Raw genomic sequence first — 9,234 nt, forward strand, 5'->3', positions numbered from 1 at the left:
TTCAATCATATTATGATCACTTCTTCCTAAGGGTTCCTTTGCAGTAAGCTCCCTAATAAGATCTTACACAATTATTACACAACACACAATCTAAGATAGACTTTTCCCTCATAAGCTCAAGCACAAGCTGCTCTATAAAGCCATCTTGTAGGCATTCAACAAATTCCTTCTCTTTCGACCTGACACCAACCTGATTTTACCAATCCCCTTGCATATTGAAGTCCTCCATTACAATTGTGACATTACCCTATTACATGCCCTTTCCAACTCCCTTTGCAATCTCAACCCCACATCTTAGCTACTATTTGGAGGTCTATATATGATTCCCATAATTATTTTTTACCGTTGCAGTTTCTTAACTCCATCCACAAAGATTCAACATTCTCTGACCCTATGTCACCTCTTTCTAAAGATGTAATTCCATCCCTTAGAGCCACACCACCACCTATGCCTTCCTGCCTGTCCTTTCGATACAAAGTATATCCTTTGATGTCAAGCTCTCTACAATGGCCTTCTTTCAGCCACGACTTACTGATGCCCACAACATCATACCAACCAATCTCTAGTTGTGCCACAAATTCGTCCACCTTATTCCAAATGCTACATGCTTTTAAATACAACACCTTCAGTCCTGCATTCTTTACTCTTTTGAATTTTGCCTTTGGGGTGCAATTTAACTCTTTGTTCTGTCTGCATCTGTACCCAATCATTGGCTTGTTTTTCCTTGCATTCATGTTACATCCATCATCTGCTCGTAAACCAGCTGGCTAATCCTCAACTCTATCACACTGGTTTCCATTCCCCTGCCCTAATAGTTTAAACCACTCCCCCAGCTCCAGTAAACCTACATGCAAAACTATTTTCCCCTCAGATTCAAGTGCAACTCATCCCTTTTGTACAGGTCTCACCTGCCCCAGAAGAGGTCCCTATTATCCAGAAACCTGAATCCCAGCTCCCTGCTCCAATTCTTCAGACACACATTTATCTGCCACCTCATTCTGTTTCTATCTTCACTGTTGTGAGGTTCAGGCAGCAGTCCCGAGATTACTATCCTTGAAGTCCTACTTCTCAGCTTCTTTCCTAACTCCCTCTATTCATTTTTTCAGGACTCCTTCCTTTTCCTATCTATGTTGTTGGTACCAGTATGTACCACGGCTTCTGGCTGCTCACTCAAGATATTGTGGATGCATTCAGAAATATCACGGATCCTGGAACCCGGGAGACATACTACCATCCGCGTGTCATGTCCACAACATTTCCTATCTGTCCTCCTGACTATAGAGTCCCTTATTCCTGCTGCCATCTTCTTCAGTTCCCTACCCTTCTGAGCCACGGGGCCAGACTCAGTGCCAGAGACACGGCCACTGTTGGTCGTTCTCTCCCCCACCTCCAGCAGTACTCAAAATGGAGTACTTATAGTTGAGGGGGAAGGCCACAGGGGTGCTCGCCACTATCTGACATTCTCCTTTCCCTCTCCTGACAGTCACTCATTTATCTGTCTCCTGTAGCCTTAGGGTAACTATCTCCCTGTAGCTTCTGTCTATCACTGCTTCACTTAACCCTAACAAGCGGAAAGTCATCAAGCTGCAGCTCCAGTTCCTTAACATTGTATCTAAGGAGCTGCATCTTGATGCCCACATCTGTGCCAGGAGCATCGGGGAGGCTGGTAGTTTCCTGGAAATCCCACATCTGACTCCCAGAACAGAACACTGGTTTTGTAGACATACCCCTTATTCTGTCAAAAAAAAAAGAATGAACTCAAGCAACACACATCAAAGTTGCTGGTGAATGCAGCAGGCCAGGCAGCATCTCCAGGAAGAGGTACAGTCGACGTTTTGGGCCGAGACCCTTCGTCAGGACTAACTGAAGGAAGAGCTAGTAAGAGATTTGAAAGTGGGAGGGGGAGGGGGAGATCCAAAATGATAGGAGAATGAACTCATCTACTTACCTTGCCTCCGCCTGATTACCTGACTGGCAGACCACAGTACGTGAGCTTGCAACACTGTGTTCGACAGAGTGGTCAGCAGCACTGGGGCTCCACAGGGGACTGTCTTGTCTCCCTTTCTCTTCACTATTTACACCTCGGACTTCAACTACTGCACAGAGTCTTGTCATCTTCAGAAGTTTTCGGATGACTCTGCCACAGTTGGATGCACCAGCAAGGGAGATGAGGCTGAGTACAGGGCTACGGTAGGAAACTTTGTCACATGGTGTGAGCAGAATTATCTGCAGCTTAATGTGAAAAAGATTAAGGAGCTGGTGGTAGACCCGAGGAACCGGTGACCCCTGTTTCCATGCAGGGGGTCAGTGTGGACATGGTGGAGGATTACGAATACCTGGGGATACAAATTGACAATAAACTGGACTGGTCAAAGAACACTGAGGCTGTCTACAAGAAGGGTCAGAGCCGTCTTTATTTCCTGAGGAAACTGAGGTCCTTTAACATCTGCCGGACGATGCTGAGGATGTTCTATGAGTCTGTGGTGGCCAGTGCTATCATGTTTGCTGTTGTGTGCTGGGGCAGCAGGCTGAAGGTAGCAAACACCAACAGAATCAACAAACTCATTCGTAAGGTCAGTGATGTTGTGGGGATGGAACTGGACTCTCTGACGGCGGTGTCTGAAAAGAGGATGCTGTCTAAGTTGCATGCCATCTTGGACAATGTCTCCCATCCACTACATAATGTACTGGCTGGGCAAAGGAGTACATTCAGCCAGAGACTCATTCCTCCGAGATGCAACACAGAGCGTCATAGGAAGTCATTCCTACCTGTGGCCATCAAAGTTTACAACTCCTCCCTTGGAGGGTCAGACACCCTGAGCCAATAGGCTGGTCCTGGACTTATTTCCTGGCATAATTTACATATTACTATTTAATTATTTGTGGTTTTATTTCTATTTAATTATTTACAGTGCAACTGTAGCGAAAACTAATTTCCCCCGGGATCAATAAAGTATGACTGCTCCGGCGCTGACCACACCCGCAATGACCACTCCGCTAGGCAGTTCCACTCTTTTATAGAGACTGGGTTTTTAAAAGCTCTTTGCCGGACCTGCATGGAAACACTTCCATTGCACCTGCGCAGTACTCCAATCAATGACTGAGGAGGTACAGGAGGCTGAAGACACACACTCAACATTTCAGGAACAGCTTCTTTCCTTCTGCCATCAAATTTTTGAATGGACAATGAACCCATGAACATTATCTCACTACTTTTTTGGCTTCTCCTTTTGCACTAATTTATTTAATTTTCTTTTGTAATATATACTTATTATAATTTATAGATTTTATTATTATGCATTACAATGTACTGTTGTTGCAAAACAACAAATTTCATGACATATGCCAGTGATATTAAATCTGATTCTGATGTACTGCATGTCACTGTTATTGAGGTAATTTTCTCTTGTACTTAAATCTGATTTAGAAATGATGTAATCTGCTATCCGGCAAGTGAATATACTGACCCGTGCTTTTGCACGTGGTGTTTAAACATTTCCCGACTGCAGTAAAGTGGAATCATGTCCTTGTTAGTTTGATTAAAGCCTGTAGCAACAGCTCATCAAAACTAACTACAGTATAGGCCTAAATGGTCATTTCATGACATTTTGCTCCTCCTCATTCACCAAGATCACTTAGAGATTTTGCACACTTCCCTGAACACAATTAATCAGAAAGTCATGCTCAGTGTGTCTCCTCACCAGGGAAGTAAGGTCAATGAATTCTCTTTCAAGAATTATACAGTAATATTATTTTCCTCTTAATCTCTTGCAGTCGATATAATGTATTGAAATTTGCAAAATTTGTTTCAATTTATCCCTGTGAGAATTTGTAAGCTGTGATAACAATATTAGCTAGCAACGATATATTTTGTTGTTTCATCTGTCCTAAAGAGGCAGATGCATTTTTAGCAGTTGATTACAAATAGAATCAATACTAACCTGGTGATCAAAAGATAATCCATTCTGTTATCCTGATAATTAGACATTAAAAGCCAGAAGTTTCTTGTAAATTATAGATTTTCTTTTATTGAGACCTACACTACAGCTAAAGAGCTAGCAAACATTTTCCAGCACCTCCCCCTGTACCATGACTAAATTGGTGGACTGGTGGAAATGGGAATGCTAGTAGAGAGACACAGTACAAAACAGGCCCTTTAGTCCAACAAATCCATGCTGACCATCAATCTCCTTACACTAATCCCACATTAATTTCATTTTTAAATTCTTCCCACATTCTCATCGCCCCCCCTCCAGATTCTATCACTCCGCCATATATTAGAGGCAACTTACAGCATCAATTAACCTAACAACCTGCATGGCTTTGGGATGTGGAAGGAAATCCACGTGATCACAGGGAGAATGTGCAAACTCCATGCAGGCAGTGTCCAAAATCAGGATTGAGCCCAGATCTCTGCACACTGTACCCACTTCCAATTATGGAACCATACAGAATAGGAAAATTTAAAGAGAAATTAATGCAAGAAACGCTGTGCTAGTTACCAACTTTTGGGCATACACAGACTTAGAGTTCCTTCTACATTTCTGTTGGCTCTTTTTGGGGATCTTGTGTTTTGCAAATGCTCTGATGCAGCTTTAGCATTCCAGCAAAGACAAGTGAACTCCACAGAAATTTGGTGTGAGATCCATTGATAAAGTTGGCACAGGAGCCAAAGCGCAAATGGGATTCATGATTACTCAATTAAACAATAAAAAATAAAAAAGAATGTCCAGGCTAAATGCTCATCTTCATGGTCAGGAAGACAACTACAATTAACTCAGGGACTCATGGCAGTAGTGACAGCCTCATTTAAATTCAACACTCAATGTGCAAATTCCACAGGTCTTGGGAAATTCAGCACTATGGGGACCGCTTTTCTACTGCTCCAGGAAGAATTGGTTCTGAATTCATTGAGATTCCCATTCCCCTGGAATAAAATTCAGTTTACGTGGGCCAATGTCACTTAAGGAGAGCACAAAGCTACATTTTGGAGTTAATGCCTCTTCTGATGTTTGGTTAGTCATCCCTAGGGATTGTTTATGATACAAGTTCCTTGGTGGATTGAATAAATAGGATATATTGCTCATTGTCTCGATCATCACCTATAACCTTCACCTCCAAAAACAGATAACATTGTCATTCATTTCTGTGCTGGTCGCTGAACCTAGATGTGTACAAAATAGTTACCATAATTGCATGCCTAATTATGGATACCAAGTTACAATTATTTCACTATACTTAGTTCTTTAAGGTAGTTCTGACTTAATTCTAAATGCACCATCTCTGTGGCAATTAAGAAATGAAGATAGAATTTAGAATTGACTGTGTTTAATGTGAAGATACATTTTAAAGAACATTTATCCTATTCTGAGTTGCTTCTAGCAGCAATATAATTTCATCAGCATTTATGTCACTGTACCAATTATGCACATAAAGTTTCTTCTTATAAGGTTAAGGCTATGGAGCTCCTTGACGTAAAGCAACGAACGGTAAAAAGGTAGGTAATTCATCAGTTATCCATTTAGTTTTCATTAAGCATTCAATAACAGCATCTTTTGAGAGCGTAACATTCTCTTAATCGCTAAAACTTTTACCATGAATTATGGAGAGAGCCTATTCCATCTTATTGTTCTTATTCCCTACTATTGCGTCAGCATATGTGAAGTGCCATCCATTGTTCAATCCAGACATTATCCCATAGATTTCATTAAGAATCACTTGCAATTTTTTGCCTACACCTCAAAATTATAGAATAACTTCCCCAATATACATGTATAACTTATACTGATTGGAGAATTTCTTTATCTTAATTGAATAAAAAAAAAATCAGGAACTTTTTTTTTGAATAAAGTCAAAAATCAATCAATTAAAAGGGAAGGAGATATGAATTCTTACAAAGTCCTCAAGGATTGACAATTGATTGATTGAGGACAAAATGGCACAAGCGATCTGCAGCGATGTTTTGCAGACAGATCACAAAACTACTAGATAATCTAATAGATATACTTCTTCCTCTGAATCGTGATCACTGCAGCCTATAATTTCCCTTTTAAGGATGTTCTTTTGAACCAACCAAATGATCTGGCGCTTTTGCGATCTCCTGTGGGGTTCAGCGAACTAGACTGTTAAGAGTGCAGAAACAGCCGGGGCAGCTGTCGCTGGGGGTAGAAGCTGCATCGAGGCCTGATGGCAGAAGACAAACCTCCGGTCATCTCCATTACTCCGGCTGATTAAAGTGTTGACCAAGATTAAAATTGTCAAGGACGAGAGTGGAAAATGAACAGGAGTTTAGACCCGTCTGTCTGATCGCCCTTTCTCCTCACTACCACTGTCGGGCGGGAGGTGCAGGAGTCTTGTGTTCCTCGCTGCCAGTTTCAGGAGCAGTTGTTGCCCTGCAGCCAGTGGGCTCCTCAGCGGGCCTCACTCGCCCCAGCACTGAACAAGCTCTGCAGCTGTGGTCTCACCTTTGGGAAATCTGCAGTTCATGTTCCATGTGTTCTTGTTTGCCTTTTTTTTTACTATTTGCGTGATCTGATCAAGCCGTGAGGGACAAGGGCGAAGGATGAACCACTATTCAGCTCAGTACTCCACGATCTTTACCCGCTTTGGCACTGAAATGACTCTGCAGATGCGGCCGGCAACCATCGGCACTCGCCTCAGCGCTGAACTGTCTCCATATTTATGGCCTGCAGCCATCAGGCTCCTGGACCACCTTCATTCACCTCAGCACTGAAATGGTTCCAGGGCTGTGGATTCACTTTTGGGGACTCTGCAGTTAATCTTCTGTGTGTTGTTTGATTATGTTTTTGTTGATTACACGATTTGTTCTTTCCCGCCCCCCCCCCCCCACACATTGGGTATTTGACAGTCTTTATTTTGTGTTTTTTTTAAATGGACTCCATTGTATTTCTTTGTTTTGTGGCTGCCTGCAAGAACACAAATCTCAGGGTTGTATACAGTATACATACTTTGTTAATAAATGTCCTTTGAACTTTGATCATTCTATTTTCACTGTTTTCACAGTCACCTGAAAAGACTCTTCTTGTTCATTGAAAATTAGCCCCAAGTCATTTTGTTTTTAAGTAGAGCCCTAACTCAGCACAATCATATGGAAATTAATACATTTTTAATTGACAAAGCCCTGACAAATATTTAAAAGGTCTGGTTCCTTGAAATGAATGGGACATCAAGCTCAGGACTTCATAGAGCATGCCTCTTATTTCATCAGAATCAAAACCAAGAACTCTGTCATTTGGATAATCAACAATGATAAAAATGCTTGCGTAATTTTTCATTCATGGGCAGGGAACATCTGAAATAATCTCAAATGAAGTCTTTCGAGCAGAAAACATGGTAAGAATACAAAATGCAGGTACTTTAAATCAGCAAGAGTAATTATTATGAACATGATTATCACTAAGCACTGTAAGTGTTAATAATAATTGTGACTGGAAAGCAAAGAGTATGAACATCAAGGGGTATTGCTAGTGCTTTGGCAATGACAAATAAAATTAAGGGGGGGGGAGATTTTGGTATTGTACAATATTACAAAGCTGACCTTTCTTCCATTAATTTACCAATGAAAGTAAAATAGTAGTGTCAAACAGACTGGATTTGCTCTCACTCCTTTTACAAGTTTGGGTGGTGAGCTGGAGATATATTTGTACCAAAGGAGATGTGAGGCGTTCCTTCCTTCCACTAGCTTGCAGGTCATCCTTGGGCAAGGTGTAGCACCTACTTAGCCCCCTGATCAGGGTCACGCAAAGCCATGGGAGCAGTTGTTGGATGGTTGTACGAGCAGCTGATGCATATCACAAATCCGGATTATGCGACCACTGAGGTCAGGCAGACAACCTCTGAAGAGTATCAATAATGGCTGGGGAAAATTAAGCACTGGATAAAGCAAAGTATTGTCAGACTCCACCTGTAATGGGATGCACTACATTTCTGAGAAGGGTGTCCCTGTAGTGGTGAAAACTCTAAGTGGCTTTAAACATAAGAGGTTCTGCAGATGCTGGTAATCTTGAGCACACACGCAAATGCTGGAAGAATTCAGCAAGTCAGGTAGCATCTATGGATTGGAACAAATTGTCAATGTTTTCAACCAAAACCCTACATCAGAAATGGGAAGGAAGGAGGCAGAAGCCAGAATAAGGCGGCAGGGGAAGGGTGAGACTACAAGCAAGTGATAGGTGAGATTGGGTGAGGAGGGGAAGTGGATGAGTGGGGGGATGGAGTATGAAGAAAGAAGCTGGAAAGGGATAGGTGGAAGAGGTACAGGGTTGAAGGAACCAAATAGGAGAGGACAGTGAACCATGGAAGAAAGGGAAGGAGGAGGGGAACCAAAGGGAGCTGATGGATGGGTGAGGTGAGAAAGGGTGAGAAGTTAACCAGAATAGTGAATGGAAAAAGATAGAAGGAGGGGGAATAAAAATTACCGGAAGTTAGAGATATCAGTCTTCATGCCATCAGGTTTTCCTCAGCTACATCGAAGACTGCATTGGCCCTGCTTCCAGTATCCATGCTGAGCTTTTCAGTTTCGTTATCTTTGCCTCCAACTTTCACCCTGATCTCAAACTTACTCGATACCTTTCTGACATTTCCCTCCCCTTTCTCAGTATCTCTACTTAACTCCCTTTCTCGCTTGTCCCTCCCCACTGATCTCAATCTTGGTACTTATCCTTGCAAGTGTGACAAGTGCTACACCTATCCTTGCACGTCCTCCCTCACCATCATTCAGGGCCGCAAACAGTCCTTCCAGGTGAGGCGACATTTCACTTGCAAGTCTGGAGGGACCATCTACTGTATCCAGTGCTCCACGTGCAGCCACATCTACATCAGTGGGACATGATGCAGATTGGGGAACCACTTTGTTGATCTGAAAAAGGCATAATATCCCAGAGGATATCCATTTCGATTTGACTTCCCATTCCCATTCTGACATGTTTGTCAATGGCCTCCTGTACGGCCATGATGTGGCCAAGCTCAGGTTGGAGGAGCAATCCCTCTTTCTCCAGGTTGCCTTTAACCTGATGGCTTAAACATTGATCTCTCCAACTTCTGGGAACTTCTCAACCCTCCTTTCTTTTTCTATTCCCCATTCTGTTTCCCTTCTTTCACATTCTTTTCTCCTCATCTGTCCATTACCACCCTATGATTCTCTTCCTTCTTCCCTTTCTTCCATAGTTCACCATCAGATTCCTTCTACTTCAGCCTTTTACCTCTTCCACCTAT

The sequence above is a fragment of the Mobula hypostoma genome, chromosome 2 (genome assembly GCF_963921235.1).
Source record: "Mobula hypostoma chromosome 2, sMobHyp1.1, whole genome shotgun sequence".
Taxonomy (NCBI): domain Eukaryota; kingdom Metazoa; phylum Chordata; class Chondrichthyes; order Myliobatiformes; family Myliobatidae; genus Mobula; species Mobula hypostoma.